This window comes from Gymnoscopelus microlampas (genome assembly GCF_963454915.1).
Source record: "Gymnoscopelus microlampas genome assembly, chromosome: 14".
In the NCBI taxonomy this organism is placed as follows: Eukaryota; Metazoa; Chordata; class Actinopteri; order Myctophiformes; family Myctophidae; genus Gymnoscopelus; species Gymnoscopelus microlampas.
In genome coordinates, this window is record NC_139951.1 from 30,765,278 (window position 1) to 30,790,550 (window position 25,273).

General features: G+C 43.7%; 1 protein-coding gene across 1 annotated transcript in view; it reads left to right on the top strand.

Moving 5' to 3' along the window:
• Positions 1-25,273, top strand: part of tbkbp1 (TBK1 binding protein 1) — a 73,429-nt gene that overhangs the window by 1,108 nt on the left and 47,048 nt on the right. The gene's annotated exons all lie outside the window — the stretch shown is intronic.

The following is a 25,273-nucleotide window of genomic DNA, read 5'->3' on the forward strand; positions in this document are numbered from 1 at the left end:
ATCAGTGTAGATTTGAGCTTTCAGAGTCAGGAATGTACAGGATCTCAAACGTTTTTTAATTGACTGAGTTTAAAGAGTTTTACAACCCCAAAACGCCTGCAGAGTTTTGAATATATAGGCCTATGCTACAGTAGACTACATCGGCATCCCAACAAAGATCACAGGAGCTGTTATAGGCTACTGAATAGTATTTAAATACAACATCCTTACATTACTTTTGGTTGGCATCATAGTGTCAAGGAGCCTAGTTGGAAAGCGAATAAGCTGCGATCACATCCAGTTTGTTTTGACTGTTTACCATGGCAGACTTTAAGACAATCATTTTGAGTCACACTTCTAACATTACAGTAGATACTTCTTTCGTAATACATTTGGGACAACAATTACCAAAAGATCTGTTTCCTTCACCTAATCATGCAACCAGAACTTTACCCGACATGTCGCAACTGAAAACATGAACCTACTGAGGCCTAACTGACTGCATCACTAGTTGTAATGGGTCAGAGATGCACCCCACCCAGGGTTACTTCAAATGAAGATCCATTGTGCCTAACTCTGCCATTGTTCCACTGGTTCAGCCTTCATAGATTGTTGTTTAGTTTAGAGTTTGCGTTGGGTGGTACAAGGCATGAATCCAGAAAACAAAATGGTCCTTTCTCTTCTAGGCGGTAATCTGCTGGCTCCCTTTCAGTAGCACAAGGTCACATTCAAGAGTGTGTCCCTGATACTGTGTTCTGACTATTGAGTCTCACCCAATCAGTTTTGATTACTTAATAACTTAATAATTAATATGCTAATGTATTCTTGTGAACAGCCTCTAGCCACCAATCAAAAAAAATCATCTTATCCACATCCACCCATCTCTCCAGTGTTCTCTCGATCCAAGCCTCCATCCATCCATCCATCCATCCATCCATCCATCTATCCATCATACATTTGTCCATACATTGGTCCTTCATCAGTCTCTCTCTAGTCTGCAACCTCTGTTTTTATATAGCTGGTCTTCAGGGCTGATTTGACCCTTTCTCTTCATTTGCAGAATGCAGCCCCCCTCCTTGTCAATGCCCAATGGGACCTGTCTGGAGGAGCTAATGACTGAATCATGGCATTAGCCTACCTGCTAATCACCACTCACATAGCCTCTACACTGTTTCATAGCCTCTCATGGGTCTGGGCTTGTTTGTTCATCCTTATTAAAATGTACTGTTATCTTTTTTTGGGGGGGGGGGGGGGGTTCAGCGAGATGGCCTCTTTAGTCCTATAGCTCTTACATAAAGCACCATGTAACCACCTATGAGTGAGTGTGTTGTTGATTGTGTTTCTGAGCTGCATGCACAGTGAAGTGAGGCTGGCGGACACCAGTGATTCTACTCTCCAGTGGAAATGGAGAGTAATTGCTCTCTAGTTCCTCATTTGGGAAATCTCTCATGGCGTGAAATAACCTGCAAACCTTTATCACCAAAAGGCCAGTCGCATAATCCAACATGGATTTGTCTGAGCTTAAAGCCACATTCAATTAGCACATAACGGCTGGCCGGCTACTTTTTTTTTCCATACAAGTGATTCATAATCAGAGGCACGCCAATCAAGCCCTGGATTCTTCCCGAGGAGTTAATTAGCAGTGGAGTTTTGGAGCTGCGTTGTGCTGGTTGACCTTCAGTTCAGTGCTTTAGCCCAATCAGCTCCTGCTTAAGCAGACAGGAAGCGTGATGTTGGTTGTGGAGGATAGAGTGGGTCAAGGAATAACAGCCATATAAACCCAGGTAAATCTGGTTGCTCCCCAAACATTGTTTTAATGAGCCACCTTAGCCACCAACACTCTACACTACACCTCTGAGAGCTTAATGGAAAGATTACAGAATTAGTGAAGTACAGTGAATGAGTGTTTTTTTATGAAATGAGCTTGTGCCCCTGTCTGTTTCTTTGTTTCTCTGCAGCTAATCTTACAAACTGCTGATATAATCAGCACCAAATCTGTTGTGCACGCTGCAAGTAAATATTTAACTTTAATCATACATCATTGATAGGGCATAGATGACAGACTGTCATAAACGACTGAAGTCATAGACTGGCCACACTCACTGTTGAGTGTGTGCACCTTTCTAGTTCATAATGTGATTGAGCTAATTGTTGTCACAGTGCCCAGCATTTGCATTTGAATAGGGTCGGTACACGGAAACAGACCTGACATGAAATATTTGCCTGACTGTAAAAATAAACTAACAAAAAGATGGAACCTCTAACCTCTTATGTTAGGGCCCCTTTAAAAGTGGCGACACTGTAGTACGTATAGTATTATCTACAATTTGACGTCAAGACACCAATTATATGCAAGTATGCTGTAGTGTACATCCACAAAGGATTTGTTAAAGTATTATGCAACAACATGTATTTGTTCTTGATGGAAATTTAATTGTGCTGTCATGACCAGCATTAGAATAACTTCATACGACATTACCTGAGAATCCCGGTAGGAAATCTGACACTACTGTGTCTCATCTTATACGGCCAAGCTCAACCTTTGTTCTCCTGTTAGATCATATATGAAATACCTTTGCACTTGAATGAGTGGTCTTAGTAATAGCGCTGATATGACTCACTCGTGGCAAGTAGATTCATGCAAAATTCAGTCCTGGATGGTTCTACTTCCACTATTTTTCATTCCCTGCCTCTTCTGCCATGATCGATATCTGTGACAATACAAACCACTCCCATTTATGCAAACGTACCATGTGTAAATGTGAATGTTTTATGTAAGCTACTTACCGAATGACAGAATTAACAGAGGGTAAGAGCCGGCAGAGCAGGGGCCCCGCTGCCAGATGGAATATTAATAGGCAGCTTTTAAGGGTCACAAGAGGTAATGAAAGGCCTGAAAGACAGGGACACAAAAGCGTGGGGGAAATGCAGAGCATAGCCACGGATACTGCACTGCATGTTTCCCATCTTCTTTCAACTGCACCAGCCCAGATTCCTCTTTGTGTGTTTACCTCCATGCATCTTTGTTATCATGTTCTTACTTCTTTGACCTGTTGTTGACTGAGCAGTCACGGTTGATTATTTTGATCACTGCCAGTTCAGGAAAGGTTTCAGGTTCTTGCATGAGACCAGAAAAGCGCAGCAGTAGTTTGTGCCAGATGTTTTGTTTCATAACACGTCTAAAACATCAAATGGTGGTGCGATAGTATTGTCTTTGTCTAGTCGGAGGTGTTGTTTCTCACGGTGTCTTGCGTAATGATAATTCTCTGAACACCCCCCTCCCTGGACCTGGGTGGAAGCTAGCTCCTCCAGTCCGTGCTAACCAGCCTGTGTGTGTGTGTGTGTGTGTGTGTGTGTGTGTGTGTCTCCTAGCATGTTTAATGGCTAAACGTCAATCATTCCTCATAAAAGAAGTGCAGAAATCCAATTAACCATAACAGGCCCTAAGGCGCGCCGGGATGAAATGGAAATGAGCAACTCCTTTGAAAGTATGCCTGTCTGATAAGGTTGTTTGGCTCCGTAGCACACAGTGCGCCATGGTGCCTTTCTTTTTTAATGTGGGGGAAAGTAAACAGCAGCCGACCTCCGGTCAGTGACAGACAAATGGACAGCTCTCCTGATGCCTTGTGTGATGTGGTCCGAGAAACAAGGTTTGGTCATGGTGCAAAATGTTACTGTGTTGGATACACTTGGAGGCCGTTGTGTGTCCATTCAGAGGCCTGACAATGTTATGGAACACAGCCTTCAGGGGATGTTCTATTACCTTCAGTAGATAACCAAAACCCTGGAGAAAGAAACCTGTATGTACACTTACGCACGCACGCACGCACGCACCCTGAAGGGCCAATCATGATCCTTGCTCACTTCAATCTTTTTTCTCTGTTCCTCTCTTTATCACCCTCTCCTCCAACACTCTCATGGTGCTGCATGTGTTCAGACATTTTATATTTCTCTCTTGACTCTTGGCAGTTAACTTGAAGTATCCTTTCCCCTCAAGCAAGTTTTTTGACCCCAGGGTGATAAAGAAAACTCCATGGTTGATACTTTGTATTAAATCCTGAAATTGTGTATTACTGTTGATTACGACACTGTTGATTACTGTTGATACAAGGTTTTAGATTTTATATTTCTTTCACTCCTTTTTTTCATAGTTGATCCATCCACCTCAATATTGTACTTCCTCCATTTATCTCTTCTATTTTTGTCATCTCTTTCTCTTACATAATCGTCACTGTCAGGCAGAAACCTTGTATCTCCATATTTCAACTTTTCATGTTTTTTCCATAAATGAATACTCCACTTGGTCGTAGCCAATCACGGCACATTGTGCTATTTTTGCTACTTTAGAAACATTTTGAAGTTGAAAGTGAAAATGGTTCAGTGTGTCTGTGGGTTTCATAAATATTTAACCAATGAAAAGGATTAGCAAGAGCTTTTGACATAATATAATAACCACACTGGATCCATTGGAGCACAGGTTATTCTTTTCAATTTCCTGAAAAGTAGCGATTTTGGACATACAAGGTTTCCGCCCCGACAGTGACATAATGCTGGTGTATTATCTTCAGGCCAAGGCTGCGACCTCTGATTATCAACATTCTGGTGGAAAAAATGCCCTGGGCGGCCCACCAGCAGTATACTGGACCTCCTCCACCCTACTTCAGTCTTCACATTCACAGATGAGTCACAGTGGCTCCCTCCATCAGGAAACAAGTTCTCACCTGGTTCTCTCTTCTTTAATCCCTGTTGTTTTGCCCAAGTCTCTTTAACCCATTTTAAGATTTCTTTGGCTATTCCAAAAATTGCAGATATACAAGCTTTTCACACATTTTCACAATTTATTTTCAAAAATAGCAGATCTACAAGCTCATAGTGCGCCACTCGGTACCGCGCTATGAGCTTGTATATCTGCTATTTTATCAAAGAAATCAAAAAATTACACAGATGCGTTCCCGGATTGAATGGGTTAAAGCCGAGTCACCAGGGTTTTTTGAACCTCTGGTAGGACATACAACTCACAGATTGCAGCTTTAAGAGAAGTCACTTCACTTGGGAGCCATCTTGAAACGCCCTTCTGACTAATAACACTCCTATCTCTTTTAATGGGTGGTTGTCTAAATGTAAAGGACATATTGTTTACATTTCATATATAACATTTATACTGTTAAAAATTAGTTCCAAAGGACACTGTTGTCAAAGAAAGTTTTTTTGTCATCCAACACTGTCGACAGAGGCTTGTCTTACGAGTACAACAGCCTTTAAATTGTTGGTGCTGCTATCTTTAGCATTTACCGTATCAAATTCCCCATTCTGATTCATAGAGTGCACCGTGTCCGCTCTATTACACTGTCTCTGGTTTTGCTCCTCTAGGGAGGAATGAATGCAAACCGCCCAACCGTCCTGTCGGTGAGGCTTTTATGTCTGCAATGACCCCGTGAAGTTTGCCTCGTGCAGTTGATGCGTGGTGCGTCTTGACAGTGGTGGCACGTGGGGTTTCAGGTGAAGTGCATCTGATTCTGCGGAGGTTGCTAGAACATGGTGTGAACACAACACTGTGGAGACGAAGAACCGAGGTCATGCTAACAATGTCACTTTTGTCACTGGAGGACGCCCGGTTGCTTGGGAGACCGTAGGAATGTGATTTAGCGCTGTAATATAGTGGCTCTCTACCCACTCAAGGCAGCAAGCCCACTACACAGGAAGATAATCTGTAGAAGACACAGCATGTAGCCATGTAGTATGGCTCTATGTCATTGACTATATGCTGGTGTATTGTGTGTGTGTGTGTGTGTGTGTGTGTGTGTGTGTGTGTGTGTGTGTGTGTGTGTGTGTGTGTGTGTGTGTGTGTGTGTGTGTGTGTGTGTGTGTGTGTGTGTGTGTGTGTGTGTGTGTGTGTGTGTGTGTTTGTGCGTGTGCGTGTGTGTGTGCAAAAATAATATTTAATTACGAAATTATTCATTTTGGGGTTAGGATTAGGATTAGGCATTTAGAGGTTAGGTTTAGAGTTTAGGGTAATAATAATGCCTGATTTATACTTTAGTTGTGCGCCAGTATCGCGCACCAAAGTACAACTCTGGCTTTAGGTTAAGTGGCGTACATAGCCCATAGCACCAATGAGCTGGCCAGATGTATGGAGAATCGGGATGACTGGAAGCAACGATGGAGGGCTCGTCTGAGGACGACCTAGAGAGAGTACATACTAGACGGAGATGGGGATTGACGTACGTCGGGGGTGAGGAACTGGTACGTTCTTTACGTCAGTGCATTCATAGTTTTACACGTTTCTTATGCGTGATAAGGGCCAAGAGGCTATTCATCCCCCATGAGGAAGCAGTGAACGTACGTCAGGTACGTCAGGTTGAGCTCAGAGCTCAACCTGACGGATGACATAATCGACGGACAAACCCCCCATCCCCCCTCCCCTTTTTGGTCTCCCCCTCCGTTCCTTATGCTTGGGTCTTACGTCGAGTATGAATAGTGTTACAAATGGCAAAAAGGGTAAAAACTGCATTTATATAATTGCTGTCCAAAAAGTATAGTAATACAAATGTGTGTGTGTGTGTGTGTGTGTGTGTGTGTGTGAGTGTGAGTGTGAGTGTGAGTGTGAGTGCGAGTGCGAGTGTGAGTGCGAGTGAGTGTGCGGGGACAGCGTAGCTGAAAGTACACATGTGTAGGAGAGAGGAGGCGGTAGTGAGCCTTCAGAGACAAATCCAGCAGAAAGAGTGAGTGAGAGAGTCTAGAGAGAGAAGGAGAGAGCCTAGTCTCTCCATCCACACTGGGGATTCGCACACTTCTTTTTGTGGCCCAGAAAAACCAGGTTACCCACTTGCCTGTGACTTGCCACTGGACCGCTTAAATTCCCCTAGGTGTGCCTAAAAATAGGCATTAATGCTCTGAGATTGCCCTGGCAGCATTTCGTCTCGGCGCGTCCACTTGTTAGCACTCCTAATGCTGCCGCCACCGGGGGCATCAAGCCCTTCTCTTAACGGTTATGAAGGAAAGAGCAGCAGTCAGAGAGTTTGACAACACTCCCGCACCTCTGAGAAGAAAGGAGGAGCCCGTCCCTGTCAGAAACTAGACCAAATTAATAAAACGGCCTCAGAGGAGGCACAGAAAGGAATTTCATCTGTGAGACTTGTCTCTTTGTTTATAGATTTAAATGCTTCCCTGAAATAGGCTCTGTGTTGAGTACAGTGGTTCATGAGTTGACTAGGAGCAGAGATTCTCGACATACAGTAACAGCACAACAATCCATACGGGGGGGGGGGGGGGGGGGGGTATCTCAGTTGTTGCTTTGAACTCTATTTGTTACATCACTAGGTTTTGCAGACCAGTGGAGTTGAGCCTTTCCCTGGGCTCAGTCACCTCTGTGGCTGTGTGAGGGTGGACTCATCTGGCTATATTTATAAGCACTTATGAGTGCGGTCTGTTTTGGTGGTGGTGGAACTGCAATTTGCTTCAAGCTAGGACAGGAGCACATTGTCTGGTTCATTTGTTAACAAGAGTGCAGTTTTGCGGTGGTGTCCAGACAAATGCAGCTGAGAATCAAAAATATGCTGGTTATCATTCCATCCATTCAAAAACTAAAATAACGCACATCCTCTGTCTTTGGTGCTGAGCCAAACTGCAAAAGCAGCAAAAACAATATAGAAAAAGGAAGGGCTTGCAACTCACTTTAAATGCTCCAAAACTTTAATAAACTGCAGCAAAAAAGCTGCTGTTTATTAAGGTCTTGGAGGATTTAAAGTGAGTAGCGAGCCCTTCCTTTTGCTATCATTCCATCCAAACACCACACCGAAACTAGCTGGTGTTTAACAGGAATGAAAACGAACATATTCTCTGCATGCATGGGCCAAAAACCAATGTAAAAAATAGACAAACTAGAAGCTCACAATGTATCGTGTTGCAATGTACTGTGAGCTTGTAGACTGGCCATTTAAAAACAAATTCAACACATTTTCAGAAAATGTAAAGAATAGGGATGTGAGGGTTAAAGTGGCTAATAGAACTTTATGTTCTGTAACCAGTGCCACTGTTGCAGGGTTTAATTCATATTAGGGATCCAGAATTGCCACTAGCAACCTGCTGCCGGAGAGGTAGAAGTGCAGAACTGAAAGCATTCCATAAACACTGCTTCACGCATGGGTGCTGTCCTTGGTGCTGAAACCCAATAAGCGTATCTAGTGCGAATCTATGTGGCCATACTGACCACCCTTTTTTGCCCACTTGTCTGTTCACAGACACAAGGCTCACAATGTATGTGACCCTTACCGAATGGGTTCCCAGATTGATTATTGTGTGGTCCGTTGTGTGTTTTCACTCAAAGGATAATTGTTAAGTTATGATTGCTGTGTGATGTTTGTATTATTGTGCTTAAGCTTCCCCTCTCTAACCCTAGAGGGTTAGGGTGCAAAAACCCTAACCCACAATACAAAAAAAGCCTTTTGGCTATGTTTTTATCGTCAACTATTCTTAAATGTAAGTATCCCTGCAGGCCAGCTTTATATGCATTTTAAAAGTCTAATCACTGTATACAATCACTGAATAAGGTGAAGTGAAACCCTCTCTTTCTTCTCTCTGTGCTACAGTAGTAGTGTGTGTGTGGAGGAAAGTGGACTGGAACATGTGGGCTCAATGCCCTAACAAGCCGTGTTTGTTTCTGTGTCTGGCTGTAATAATTGGTTGTCGCACACAGCCCCTCTATCCGTCCCCTCCGAACAAGAAACACAACTTTTCTATTCCTTGCAGCCTGCAACCATTCATCTTTCACACACACACCCCGCCCTCGTTCTATTCTGGCCTGTGGGGCTTCGTCCACCCGCGCTGTACTGGGATGTACTGTACTGTAGTTTTATTTAATTTTATATCCCCTTCCAGTGTTGCATGCTCCCAACTCCCCATCCTTCGGTTAGAGTAATGCCTGATTTACACTTCGTGTACAACAGAGTGGTGCCCCGCAAATGCTAATTTCATGCTAATTTTCAACTCTGTCGTATGACGGAGTATAAATCAGGCTTCATGTGCGTCTCTCTGTCGGGTGGCAGGTGCATCTGTCCTTGTTGTTGGCAGAGCATGATGTCTGTGGGCTTGCCTCTCTCAAGAACTATTCTCTGTATTTGAGTGTGTGTGTGTGTGTGTGTGTGTGTGTGTGTGTGTGTGTGTGTGTGTGTGTGTGTGTGTGTGTGTGTGTGTGTGTGTGTTGCATGCTCGTGAATTCATTTGTATACTGGACCGGGCCGCACTTTTAGAACCACTGCTGTAGAAGCATGGGTGCCCGACTGTGCAGGTCTATCTAAACTACTGTCTTAATAGGCTCACCAGTGTGTACCTGGATGTGTATTTGCCACACATTTTATGGATATGCATGCATGCCCAGCTGTGTGTCTTTTAACAGTAGTTACTATATCAGTACCCCCCCCCCCCCCCCACCACCACGCACACACATCCTGCCAACACCACAACTTCAATAGAGTGGCCCCAGTACATTTTCCCATGCCCCTTACCCTCTCCTCTGCCCCCACATGCCTTTTGAGTATGCACCCTACTCTGCTCTCCTCTAGAGGAGATGAAATTAGCATCACATGGGGCAGCTTGTAGTGGAGGGTTGGGGGAATGTGCTGTGTGTGTGTGTGTGTGTGTGTGTGTGTGTGTGTGTGTGTGTGTGTGTGTGTGTGTGTGTGTGTGTGTGTGTGTGTGTGTGTGTGTGTGTGTGTGTGTGTGTGTGTGCTTGCGCGCACACGTTTGACGTTTGTGCCCTTCGCCAAGGACACCAAAGACCTTTCATTAGAGTAATGGACTAATGCCTCAGCACACACACACACTGACTTGGATTAGTTGTTTACTCTGACACATGGAGGAGCCTTGAGATATTGTTTGTATCTCAAGGCTAACATACACAAACACACATGTGCGTCCCTCATGCGTTCCATGGATTCCTCGTGATGTTCTTCCTGGTCCAATGCAGTGCAGTGCCTTCCCTTCCCACACACATCTTGTCTCTGCTTTTAGCCTACCTTCCAGCAGCAGCACGCTCTATTAATTAATCTTCTCTGGCAGATACTGTAGTCATATTAGCAGCGTGAGTCAATTAACCACTCTGGTTTTCCCAATCAAGCACATCAACAGACTCTCATCAATCATAATTTCTTCCCGTTATTATGCTCATGAACTAAGCCAGGGTTTTAAGCCATTAACCTCCCTGTGTATTATTGTGACTCGCCATTCAAAGCAATGTAAATATACACTGCAAAATACTGAGTGTCAACTGTAAGAGGATAAAAACGGACCCTTATTGGTGAATTTGTAGCCAGACATCAGAGATCTCCGCCTACTGATACGACTGGGAAATCTAAATTCACTGAATGGGCTTGGATGCTGGGGAATACCAGCGATAACAGATGCCCTTTGTTTTGAAAACCAATCCTGGTACAAACCCATGAATTAACTTCCCTTAAGTCTTTGTATTGGTTCTGTGTGTCAAGGTGAGCAGGACCCAAACGCAGGACGACAGAGCAGGCAGAGCAGTTCAACTCAAAAGGTCATTAATAAACTTAAGGTTCCAAACACATACTCACACCAACATAGGATTACAAACCAACAAAAACACACCGAAACAGAAGGCTATAGACCATATTCACACAGCAGCCATGTTGGCATTTTGCATTGGAAAAACGGGGTGGCAACGGGGTGGCATTTCATTAACTTAATAGCAAAATGGCCGTCGTGTGAATATGGTCTATAGACAGGGACCTAAATAGACACAGGTGAACTCAAAGTACAATCAACACAGGATTGGCTGGGCCAAACAGGGTGGTTAGACAAGACAGATGAGAGCAGACAGGAAGCTAAGAACAATACTATAAAAAATAAGATACACATCACCTGGCTAAACTGACTAATAGAACTACAAGACCAAATCACTAAATACAGAAACGAAACAATCAGGAAAACATGACTAAACTCTTTCTTCTTTCTGTGCTACAGTAGTAGTGCGTGTGGGGAGGAAAGTGGACTGGAACATGTGGGCTCAATGCCCTAGCAAGCCGTGTTTGTTTCTGTGTCTGGGTGTAATAATTGGTTGTCGCACACAGCAGCCCCTCCATCCGTCCCCTCCGAAGGAGAAACACAACTTTTCTATTCCTTGCATCCCGCAACCATTCATCTTTCACACACACCCCGTCCTCGTTCTGGCCTGCCTACACATCACCTGGCGAAACTGACTAATAGAACTACAAGACCAAATCACTAATTACAGAAACGAAAAAATCAGGAAAACATGACTAAACACCAAAACAGGGAGCAAGAAAATAATGTCCAATTTGACAAATGCAGTCAATGTTCAAAGGCAGAGGACTGTGACACTGTGTAGTAGTTTTTCTTTTAAATGTCTTTTAGCCCATTCCTTGAATTCAGATGTCACCAGACATATCAGTAGACTACTAGGCGGTGGTCTCTGATCTTCTGACAACGCAAGTCTAGATTAGCTTGAGGTCGATTAGGTTGACTTTTTTTTATTTAGGTTTCCCCACACATTTCTGTGAAATCTTGTCACTGCTGGCCCCTACTGGTTGGTCTTCAGATTGGATGGTCCTATGTTAACGTTTTCATTAACTGAAATAATTAGAAACTAGAATAAAAAAAAGGGTAAAAAGGGAAACTGTATTGTGTAAACAAACTGAAATGATAGACAAAATGCCCTTAGTTTTTGTTTTTGTCAATTTACTTATTTATAATCTGTAACTGAATATATTTTTTAAATGCTATCTTTTGTTGAGTTTTTATTACACAATACACAAGACCTTTTCAAATCCTGCACCTGACTTATTTGTTTATTTGGTGCAGGATTGAAGGGCCGAAAGTATAAAAACACTAAAACTATAAAAACTAACTAAAACTATTACCATTATCAAAAAAAAAAACGAATAAAAACTAGCAAATCCGCTCTAGAAACTAATTAAAACTAAATTAGAAGAAAAAAAAAACCTCCACGTCATCAGCGCCCATACCCTAGGTGGGTTTGGCGAAATGGCCTTTCTGTGTGGAGTTTGCATGTTCTCCCCGTGTCTCCTAGGGTAGGTACCCTCACAAAAACATGCAGTAATCCTGGTCACTATACTGCCTCCCCCTGACCAGCCAGGCGCCTGATGGAGGGGAAGGGAACTGGTTGGAATAACGTGTTCCTTCCACGCGCTACGTCCAACCAGGGAAACTCCCCCCTGTCAGGTGACAGGAAGGTCAGTTGGCTCTCATGCATTGAAGGAGGCATGAGCTCGGCCCTGGCCTCCCTAGGTTGGCAGAGGGAAGGTAGTGCCCAGGATTACATAGACAATTGGCACTGGGTGTTACAAATAGGGTTACAAAATCGTGGGATAAAAATGTAGGAGTAAGAAGAAAAAAAAAAACCTTGGTTGGAACGCCCAGCCAAGCAGGATTCAAACCCTTAGTCTCAGCAGTGGTGGGCAGGAACTTTTACCCCGTGTCACACGAGTGCCAAATACATTTCTTTAACGGTACAGCTCAGTACAGTGTGGGATCTCCATGACCCATTTACTGTATATTTCACTCATTTATAAGCAAATAGAATATGTGTTTTCCATTACACTCAGCTGCCATCATGATTTCCCCTCATAGATGATAGACTTGAGTTGCAGGGAGCTTACATAAATGAAACTCAGTTTTCCATTTGCAGAAAACACTACGAACCTCTCATGGTTCTCCTGTCCTTGGCTTGAATATCATTATTTCCCCTTTTCATTCTTCATTAGGCTGAATAGTTTGCATATTTGCATGTTTGGTACATCTTCTCTTTGTCATTTCATCCCACGCATTGTGTGTGTGTGTGTGTGTGTGTGTGTGTGTGTGTGTGTGTGTGTGTGTGTGTGTGTGTGTGGGGGGGTCTCTACTCTGTGAGTGACAGTAGGCAAAGCAGACATGCACACACGCACACGCACGCACACACACACACACACACACACACACACACACACACACACACACACACACACACACACACACACACACACACACACACACACACACACACACACTGAGTGAGTGGATGTGATGTTCTGTGAAGCACAAGAGGCTTTAGATGCCTTGCCGGCGGGCACGAGCGTACATCTCAGGGCCACCCGGCAGCGTAATGATTGCACTCGCTCCAGGCTGTCGAGGTCTCTGGTTGGCATGAATGCATGAATTTACCATGAGGCTGTTAGTTTGGAGGCCGGGATGGACACAGAGTCACGGGGGGGGGGGGGGGGGGGGGGGGGGGCGGCGGTCACGTAACCACGTAACGCTGTATGCCACTATAAAGCCACGGCCGGGACCGCTTCTCTCTGCTCTGCATTATGACCTCCTTTTATCATTGCCTGCCTCTTCACCGCCCTCGCCTATCACTCCTCCTCTTCTTTCTTTATTTCTGTCTCTTTTTCTTTCTTTCTTTCTTTCAGTTTCTTCCTCGCTTGCTCATTTTAAGCACTGTCTCAGGCCTGATTTATACAATTTATACGCCGGTATCGAGCTTGAGGACACCATTCAAAGTAACAGGGCGACAGAAAAGAACAGGGCGGTCGCGTCCATTGAGTTCAATGGAGAAATAGCGCCATGTTACATTCAGCTCCACTTTCCTTATGGCAAACACGTTGCAGCACACATGCATTGTGAGCTAGTAGAACTGATATTTTCAGTGCACGATACCGTCACACAACCAAGTATAAATCAGGGGTCAGAGACCAGTGAACACTGAGCCTTTGACTGTGTATCCTGAGCAGCAGTGTGTCGATCCAGCCTGCCAGTGTGTCTATATTCTGCATAATAGAGACGGCTGTGAGGCCTTGATCTTCAAGTGCTTTGTAACACAAATTACCCGGCGCTTTCTTTAGCTGGGATCCACAGCCGTGGCTGTGAGTCATTCACTTTGTCTCTTTGTCATTCACTTTGTCCTGAATCTGTGTGTGCGCGGCGTGCGCCAGTGTGTGTGTGTGCGTGCTTGCTTGGATAATTTGCTTTGCAGTCTGGTCTCCAGAATAAAATGTTAGCATTGTACATTTCTGCAAACTATGGATACGTTGAATCTCAATATTTCTGAACCAAAAATAAATTTCATGCCAACATTTCTAGACACTTTTGTTTATGATGACGGGCTGCAGACCATGTCAACTCAACGCGATCTAACCCTAACCTTACAATAATGCTATGTTCATACTAGCAGCAACAAAAGCTACACAACGACCAAATGTGGTCAGCTACACTGTCTCTGAGTCACCATCGACGTGTTGCTCAACATGCTCGTTGACGTCATCAAGCGTGCATCTGTGTTGGAACTGGCCGACGACAAGAATATTTTCACATTTTCACTAGAAAATATTGTTCCTTGAACAATCCTATTATAATTCTAGTAAGCTCACGGTGGTGGTGGTTGGTGGTAGAGTGGTCTCTTGATCAAACTGCGCATGCGTCGTTGTGTGCCAGGTTTCGCGAGAGAAACAAGCAGCGAGGTCTATGAAAACGAGGCCAAACCAAACGAACCCTATAACACCAACATTGGCCCTAAAGCGCTTACAATCGGCGGACATGGCAACACCACAAGCAACGAGGTCTATGAAAACGAGGCCAAACCAAACGAACCCTATACCACCAACATGCAACCTGATAATAATGTCCAAAGCATGTCTGTGTATGTTTACATCCATTACTGTGTTGGCGTTAGTTGGGATTAATGTTTATTAGCCAAACCAAGTTAATATGAGCCGTTAGCGTGATGCTAAGCTAACGGACGTTTGGCGCTAGCATGCGGCTAACGCTAATGCTAACGTCGTCATCGTGACTTAATCAACAATGTAAACACACTTTATGAACCTTACTGTGGTTAATATTATCAGTGCTACCCAAGTAGTCCATTGAAAAGTTTTATTTTGGTGTATTTTGTGTATTGTAACTTGGACAGGGCGAAATGAGTACAAATACTTAAAAGTCCTGAAAATGAGTAAAAACACTTCACAGTTGAAAAACAAAGTACAAGCGCCGTTGCCAGGTTTCGCGAGACAAACAAGCAGTTTCGCGAGAGAAACAAGCAGCGGACCCTACAAGCAACGCGGTCTGACGGCCAAACGAAGCGCCTCCACGCATATACCTTGCCGCATGTCTGTGTATGTTTACATCCATTACTGTGTTGGCGTTAGTTGGGATTAATGTTTATTAGCCAAACCAAGTTAATATGAGCCGTTAGCGTGATGCTAAGCTAACGGACGTTTGGCGCTAGCATGCGGCTAACGCTAATGCTAACGTCGTCATCGTGACTTAATCAACAATGTAAACGTTTCATCAACACACTTTATGAACCTTACTGTGGTTAATATTATCAGTGCTAGTCCATTTAAAAGTATTATTTTGGTGTATTTTGTGTATTGTAACTTGGACAGGGCGAAATGAGTACAAATACTTAAAAGTCCTGAAAATGAGTAAAAACACTTCACAGTTGAAGAACAAAGTACAAGCGTCGTTGCCAGGTTTCGCGAGACAAACAAGCAGTTTCGCGAGAGAAAAGTCCTGAAAATGAGTAAAAACACTTCACAGTTGAAGAACAAAGTACAAGCGTCGTTGCCAGGTTTCGCGAGACCCGTGTGTGTGTGTTCGCGACGGGAGGATGTACCGTGGTGTGTGTGTGTGTGTGTGTGTCTGTGTTTGTGCGCGCTCCCGACGGGGGACGGCTCCGCCTGTTATATGCGCGGGTGTTTGTGTTCTGTGCCTCCACGACGGGATGTGCGTGTGTGTGTACACACGAATACACCATTGGTTCTCAAAGTGGGGTCCAGAGTTCCAGGGGGTCCCCAGCTAAATGATAGATTAGGCACCAAATGGACCCTTATGGGTCTGTCACTCTGAGAGTGTACAAATGGAACCAAATGGACTCTAAGGGGTCCATTTGGTTCCATTTGTACACTCTCAGAGTTAAATAAACATAGACTTTACTATATAAATTGGGGTCCAAGACATAGAAATGCCATTACATGGGGGTCCATAGCCCTAATGCATGTCAAACTGGGGGTCCTTGAAATTAAAATGGTTAAGATTCACTGCTAGAGCCGTAAAAAAAGACGTCTCTTATGGGGGTCCCTGGCATATCTATCAAATGGGGGTCCGCGGGCTAACAAGTGTCAATTTGGGGGTCCTTGACATAAAAACGTTGGAGAACCACTGCACTACACAGTACACACTCACTTTCGATCCCTGATAAACTGTCTGTTCTCGGCCATTCTCCGTGCTGATATATATATATATATATATATATACGCCCGTGGGGAGGGGTGACGCAACGCGACCCACGGGGGGGAGGAGGACGGGAAGCCACGACGGGGAGGAGGGGGGGAAGCCATGACGGGGAGGGGGGGGGGGAAGCCACGACGGGACGCGCGCGGGGGAGAAACCGCGCGACAGGACGTGCATTAACCCCAACTTTGCAACTACTTTCACCTGCGCCTTTCACCGGGTATGGTCTAGTTTAAACTAATCAGAGTAATCATTACTCCTTCCTGGGCATAGGTCACAGACAGCAAATGTGTAGTGATGGGAGCCAGGTCAAGATGGCTAAACAGTAAAATATATACACTTTTATTATTCTTCAGTCTTAGGTCTGCAGTGTGTAGTTAAAACGATTAAAGTCTTGATAACTATTACTTGTGTTGTTAACAAAGAGAAATGTCATTTAAGGAAAATATTCTGTCTTAAAGTAACTGTTGTCTGTGTTGACTCATTGTATTTCTAACTGCTGTTTGCAATTGTGAATGTATAATGTGTGTGGACTTAATTTGAAGCTAATAAGATGTCAAACAAAGATTTCATAATATGAGCTTGTGTAAAAGTATATTTTTATAGATAAGGGTTAAAGTAAATTGTCACATGTTTAAATTTAGGCGGATGCTAAATTCCTTGTGAGTGGTCGAGAAGGAGGACGGGGAGGAGGTCCTAAGTCAAATGTCTGTCTGTATAAAGTACAATGTTTTGGTGATTCAGGTACACTCTGTGATTGGCAATGCAGGTGTCAATGTCTGTAGAAATAAAAGCATTTCTATGGACAAACCCTCTTTTAAACTGGATCCTTGTTCTTCTTGCACTCAGGGAATAGTTATGGAATAGTGTTTTTCCTGTCTGATCAATGGACCAATATACGACAAAGGAAAATCACATTTCTGCTACAAAGTGAAATCCTTCAGGGCCTGGCAGTAACATGGTTTGAGTTGAGTTGACATGGGCCACATTGGTTCAGAAAAGAAGTTTACAGAAACATACAATGACAGGATTTTTTCTGGTGATTGCATTGGCTTTGCGCCAGCATGCTCATGAATCTGTGTGTGTGTGTGTGTGTGTGTGTGTGTGTGTGTGTGTGTGTGTGTGTGTGTATGCGTGCGTGCGTGCGTGCGTGCGTGCGTGCGTGCGTGCGTGCGTGCACACAAGTGCATGATGGTTGTGTCTATCCATGTGTTACGTGCATACAGTATGTGTGCATTTACAGGATCAAATCTACAAACCCTATCACCCCGTTCTCCCTATGCTCTCCGTCTCCTTCTCTCTCTCATTCCATCTCTCGCTCTGTCTGTTTCTTTTCCCTCAGTCTCTCTCTTTGCTCTGTTTTTCTACTTTCTTTAACTCTCTATCTAGAACGAGACTACAGAGATATTTCAGTTTCTTGTCCCCCCCCCACCCCTACCCCCACCCTCTCTCACACTTCCATTGTGCTGTGTAGTTGACTTTGATTCAGATTTCAGGGAGGGGATCCAACTTTTGGATTGGTCGCAAAGAGATTAATGTCTTTGTTGGGAAAAAGTTCCCATTGAGGCTGAAGGCGGAGGAGCTAAAGACCTTGCTCTGAATGAGAGAAAGAGACAGACAGACAGAGAGAGAGAGAAGGAGCTGGTGGATGTTGGATGCAATGATTCCCTATTGCAACCAGTAGAAGGAAAGACAATGGAGAGAGAAAAAGAGTAAAAACAGTAAAAAGAAAGCAATGAGAGGAAGAGAGAATCTACAGAACAGAAGCAAATATAGTACACAGCTGACTGTCTCCATCGTGCTGCATGTCATCAATCTCCCCCACGCACACGCGCGCACACACACACACACACACACACACACACACACACACACACACACACACACACACACACACACACACACACACACACACACACACACACACACACACACACACACACACACACACACACACACACACAGTACTCTGCCTACGCTGCTGAAGGGGGGATGATTCATATCATGGTATGGGGCATGGCATTTGTTAGAGGCTGTGTTCTGTGCTGCACTGACATAGTGACTTGCTATTCTCTGTCATGTAAGTGTGTGTGTGTGTGTGTGTGTGTGTGTGTGTGTGTGTGTGTGTGTGTGTGTGTGTGTGTGTGTGTGTGTGTGTGTGTGTGTGTGTGTGTGTTATGGACATATTGTATTCATGCTGTACTAGATATACAGTATGTGAGTGTGCATGTGTGCGAGCTTGTCTGGAGGGAAAGAAATCCTATATTTTAATATAGGATTCCTTTTGCATCTATATAAGGCGTATCAGCTCTTTTTTCACTCTACACAGAATCTCTGTGCCATAAATAGTCGATCTACAAGCTCTGATTTTTGGAGCAAACATTCCCCCCCATAATAAGGATGCATGCTGGCCGGGGTTCAAGTGGTTAAAGGACCATACCGGTGCACTGGCACCACGTTGACTTTGACTCATGTTATACTGTACTTGATATTACTGCTGACCATTTTCCAAAGCATATCATGGTTTGTTTGATTTTCTAAAACTGTGTTTTACTCACTAAACACACATCTAGGACCATATGAATCAGTATACCATGCCAACATTGTCACTGTAATGTTCCATGGATGTATTTTTGTTAGCGAGGGCCTTTCTACAAGCTCATAACGTGTCGCTTTGTGAAGAAGTGTGAGCTTGTAGATCATCTATTTTCCGCGAAGAGATGGTGTTGAAGGAATAAGGTTTAATGTATGACTCTATTTGACTTTTTTACTCTTTTCACCAGTCTAATGGTTTGCATCCATGGCACATTCGCTGGCCACTGCTTCTCTGCTTCGTTATACCAAACAAGCCCTATTATTATCTACAAAAACTGCTGATACAATAGGCTGCCGGAGATGCTGATAACATACTGTATATTTGACAATATGTTTTCAGTCCAGGTAGTGAAGTGTTATTATGAGTGTGAAAAGATTCTGGTCCTTTTCCCTTGGTGTTCAGTGAAGCAGCTCAGAGATTAGGGCCTTTTTGAACTTTATTCATGAAGACTGCCTTGTATCTCCTCTCTTTTGTGTGAGAGGATTATCTCTTTGGTTTGAGAATAATGTGCCTTTGATACAAGCTTAGCCCCAATGAAATCATCTGCAGAATGTGTAGGCCTAGTCACCATATACGGTACGGTATGTCACACACAAGGAAAACGCATTGAATTAAGAGCAAGGGTACAGTCACACTAAATAATATTTTTGGCAGTGAAGATAATTTTATTATAAATAGTTCACACCTACACCATGTGTTTATTACACCTCGGTGTGGTGAGTCATAGCTTACATTATCCCTTTAGGCTTTTGTTTCATTATTGGCTAAACACGACAGGCATCAGCGACCTTATCAGTTATTATCACATTTAATGTGGTTTTCACTGTGATTTGTTATTACAGTAGAAGCAAGCATTATGTTATTGACTGCTGCACAGTAAAATCCCCAGTGTTAATTCAACTCTGAGTCTGAAAGGGTAGAAATGGACCCACACGGGTCCATTTGGGTCATTTTAGTCTTTTTACACTGAGTTTGGATGACAGCAGGTCTAGAATTCAAATGTCGTCCAGTACACAGTAAAATCCTCAGTGTCAGATCTATGGGTCCATTTGGTTTCATTTGTACAATCTCTGACTTAAATAAACACTGAGGATTTTACTATGTATATAAAACATAAAAGGGAGGTGAGAATACTTTCTTAGTCACCCTGATGGCGGCTCCCAAACATGACAGGATTGACAGTATTATTTTTGGTACCTCTGTTTTGGCATCTGGTTGTTGGGATCCAGAATTGCATTTGGCTGAAAACATTTCAGAATCCTCACTATAACAAAAACAGCCGCATCTCTGGCTGGTAAAAGTGCCTCCTGGCTGTGCCACGGTGCCTGAGGGTTCCAGCATCTCTTGGATAACAAACACAAAAAACTGAGCATATGGGAAAGAAAGCCCGCTCAGAAGAACCTGCATGCTGCTGGAACTGCATCTATAGACTATCTGCACACATAAAGAGGTGTCCAGACAAATGCACACATAGGAGCCAGACAGTACCTGAGCACCTGCCCAACTGCCTTCATAGCAGTCCTATATAAAAAACGCATGAAACAAAATAATGGATTTTACTTCCTTGGCCCACTGGCAGCTTGCACAAGAATTTTAGCACTGATCGGACCAGTTGTTTGTGAGATTAGCCCCGGACAAACACACAGACTGAGAATGAGAATGAGAATGTACTCATAGACAGACAGACAGACAGACAGACAGACAGACAGACAGACAGACAGACAGGCTAACAGACTTACAGACAAACAGACCCATGTCTTGCCTCCCACAGAGCCACGCTGTAAAAAATATTACCCAATGTGACCCGTTTTTCACTTGAAAATCTGTAATATTAATTTTGTATATTACATTATATTTGTTAAGTGACAGTCTTACAGCAAAGTCTAAATTAGGCCTAACGTTTCTGGCAGTCACAGTAGGCTACTATTTGCTAAACCACTCCAAGGGTATTAAAAGAAACAATAAATATAATAAATATAAATATGAGTGCCTTTTGCAGGTTCTAGTGTTTTCACTGGCTGAATCACTGACTCACAGCCCACTGAGAGCTCCAGGGAGCAGCGATCATCAGCTACGATGATGGACACATAAGTAGGTTATGATGTCAGCATATGGCCACACTGACACATGAACACAAATCTTTCTGCGTTCCCTGCTGTCTCTCTATGACACACACCCCCACACACACACACACACACACACACACACACACACACACACTCTCCTTGACCTACAGTACAACACAGACATGCACATACATAAGCACACATTCATAGTCAAACTTTCCTTGTACTGACACAAATAATATACGTACATACACCCACACGCCCATGCCAACACGAATGCACAAATGTATGCAAGTACTTCTCTCATACAGAGCATAAACACAGTTCATGCACACATTATCACACGCATGCACGACGCACGCATACATGTACGAACACATAGTTACTCATACCCTCGTCTCATGCTATCATGAAAGAACAGGCTCACACTGACACACATTTACATATCCCCAGACTGACACATGCACACACAGAGACAATTGCATGCATACATTCATGGACCTATTCATCATGAAGGACATGAGCTGGCCATTGTACGAACATTTCGGCAGGTGGATGGTACACTCCCCCCCCCCCACACACACACACACACACACACACATAAAATCCTCTGTTTGTTTACGTAACTCCGAAGGGTGAATTCAAGGACTTCATGGCTTTTGCGGCCGCTAAACCTGCACAAATAAGACAAAAAGAAACTACAGTATTTTATTTCCATGCAAATGAGCATCAATGTAAAAAAAAAAAAAAAAAGGAATTCTCAAACACCAGCGGTAGTAGCCACACACCGAGAGAAAGAGAGTGAAAGAGAGTTACCACCAGAGAGTTGGGGGTAACTGATGCGCAGTTATAAGGGGTGTCACGCCCACTTCTTACCATCGCCGTGCCAGGTGTGCGCATGACTAGAAATTTCAACCCTGAGGTACAGAGACATGCGTGCTTCCAACACTGAAAGGCATGAATGCAGTCATAGTAGCATATTCGGTCACACAAAACATGACGGGTAAACATAACACTAGCACTAAATGGGAATGTGTATACTATAACTTTTATTAGCATTTCATACTTCGCCTTGGCACCAGCTCTTGGTGACAGTCAAATGCATCAGCGCACAAATAAATACTGTGGCGCAAAGCCACAACGTAGGGTATACTTTACTGCATGGATACTTTTTACACACATTTGCAGCTGAGTGATTTTTTTGTGTGCATACAACATCATTAGTGCACTCAGCTGCAAAACCTTATGGGTGTATTTGCACTGGCATATCATTGGCGCAATATCTTTTGTGTGAATCAGGCCTTAAGACAGGGCAGGTAGTGAATGCAAGTAATGTGCAATTCATGGTGCGATTAGTGGCTAGAATTCTTCGTGAATTCGCCCCAGAGTGTAAAAAAAATGGGCCCAAATGTAAGGGTCCCTGTGCACACAGCCCACTGGCCCACTATCACACATACTGTCTGAGTCAGAGGTGACAAATGTCTGGGCCCTGCTGGGGTCACACTGTGGCATGGGAACAGGCTGAGCTCTTTCACACATGTAAGAGAGAGGGACGTGTGAGAGGAAGAGAGAGACAGATTTTCCCCTACTCCTTTTTCATTAGTTGCTGTGCTTATACGTACTGTATATGATATGATGGTTTATTATTGTGTGGAGATGCTTTGGAGATGTTGCTCCTGCACAAAAAGCATTTTGATATACTGAGAGAGCAACAGACAGACAGGGAACAGAGGATAGGAGGACAATTGAAGCGACAGACAGACAGACAGACAGACAGACAGACAGACAGACAGAGTCATTAGGAGAGAGGGTGGGAGGGAGACGGAAATTGACTCCCAAAAGAAGAAAAAGGTGTAAAAAGAAACATGGCCAAAAAACACGGGCAACACTGCAGAGGGATTATATAAATGGAATACATGAAGGATGGGCATCAAAACATTGTGGGCACTTGGTAAATCTGGCCACTTCAGTATAGTGGGCACTTGGTAAATCCAGGCACCAAAAGAGTGCTAAATGTGGACCCAAGTTGACCCCATTTTTGTCTCCACCAGGCCGAAGGCGTGGCCGAGACTATGATTTCGCCCCTTGAACAAAATGCCTCAAATCATGAACACAGTGTCCGATTGCCGTGAAACTTTTCACACGCATTCCCACTAGGCCGAGGAATAGTTGGGGTGAGTGATTGGTAGGGAGTAAAGCCCCACCAATCAGTTCTCTCTGTGAGAAGTGCTATATAATAAAATGTACTTACTTACTTACGCCAACACCAGCCTTTACTCTTTCAAGTTTGACTTGAAAACAGTTTACTGTATAGAGGATATGCGCATGCTTAAAGTGAACGGCACATCGAGTGGCAAATCTCGAGTGGCAAAGAAACATGCAAAATGAGTTTAACATTGTTTAATGTTGTTTAATGCAATCAGATATGACTTTTCTGTTTGGATGCATGGGCTGTCAAGGCCAGAAAGTATTTTTTTGACACTCAGTAGGCATTCCTGCATAACTTCCGGGTTTGATGATGATGTCACACGCATATCCTCTATTAGCCATTAGACACAGACTGACACAGTGCAAGTGGAGGGAAGGCTGAAGTGGGGGGTTGTCTATGTCTATGTCTCGCTGCTTCTGAGTACCAAGGAGAACCATTGGTGTGAAACACACTTTGAACAAGCTTCCATGTACGTCTTTGATCGTGGCCACTGGAGAACCTCGCCATGACCTATCATTTCTGTTGCGCTCTCACGTTATTTATGCCCCAGGATAACAACACACAGACACACACACAAAGAGGCATGCAGTTTGAGGAGGAAAAAAAAGGACTTTTCTTTCTTTTGTAACTTTTTCTAATGCCTAATTTATACTTTGTTGTAAGATGTCATACATACGACACATTGTGAGCCTGTAGATCTGCTGTTTTCGACGTCGCTCGACAGAGTATAAATTAAGCATCATGAGCCGCCTGACAGCCATCTGGTCAAAGATGTCTCATGTGGCCGCGAGCGAGTGAGCAACGCTGCTGTCGGCATGTCAAATAGCCGCTGAGCTTTCCCATCACAACCTGAAAGGAACAATCACAGGAGATGTAATCATGCTCTCTGTGGTTTTACCGAAGCAACTATCGTTGGGGTGGGAGGAGGGGGATATATGTTCTTAACCACTTAAACTGTAGGAGCTTTTTGTTGAACGCCAAATAGCAAAAGAAAAATTTAAATAAATAAACAAAACAGTTTCACAAATCTGGACAAATTTGACAAAAATACAGTAGTAACAGCAGGGTTAATGTGGTTAAAGGACCACTTCACTTTCATTTTCAACCTAACTTCACATACTGTAATTGCTCCTCACTAATGCTCATTATAAGATGGCACCATAATCTATCCACTCGCTCTGTGTCTCAGAGGAGGGCTGTGAACAGTTCAGAAACCTGCTGACCAGAGTAAAAAAAAAAACACAATTTGTAGTAATGGCTTCTATTTCAGCATGCTAACTTTGCAGGAAGAGAAAGGCTGTAGTAGCCTATCTATTTACCTTGGAATCCCTATCGATGATGTCATTCGTAGGCAGGTTTCTGAACTGTACATGTAGCCCTCCTCTGAGACACATAATGAGTAGAAGGAAATGGGGCGATATTATAATGAGCATTAGTGAGGACCAATTATATTAAGATACGGTTGAAAATGGGTGCAAAAAAGCAGAGGCATGATTTCCCCCTCAACTCCCACAGCAAATTTAACCCAGACTACAGTATATGGATACAATTAAACTGAACTAACTCCGCTGACCTTATTGTGACAGAAGTTTTAGTGCCATGATTTCAGAGTATTCCTTTTCTACGCCGTCAAACACATGAAGGTTTATGGTATAATAGGATTGCGTACAGTATGACGTCAAGGGTAATTGAGTGAGAACTGATGACGCTCCCACGCACGCACACACCCACACACACACACACACGTACGCACACTCGCGCACGTACGTACACACGCACCCCATGTGGGGGAAGAAGAGTTTAGTTTTCATTTAGCACAGATATGCTCCTCACCCCAACTGCAAGAGGGATTTTATAATTCCACAGGGGATCCCAAAAATATGATAATATTGAAATAATTACAGCCCTCAACAGCTCTGGGTGATACTGTAATAGGATTTGATTGTTACATAATGTTTATAAAAACATGAAGACGTTTCTTGTTTCTACGCGCACGCACGCACACGTACGCACTCACACACACACACACACACACACACACACACACACACACACACACACACACACACACACACACACACACACACACACACACACACACACACACACACACACACACACACACACACACAAGCAGGCGGAGAGAACAAATCTACT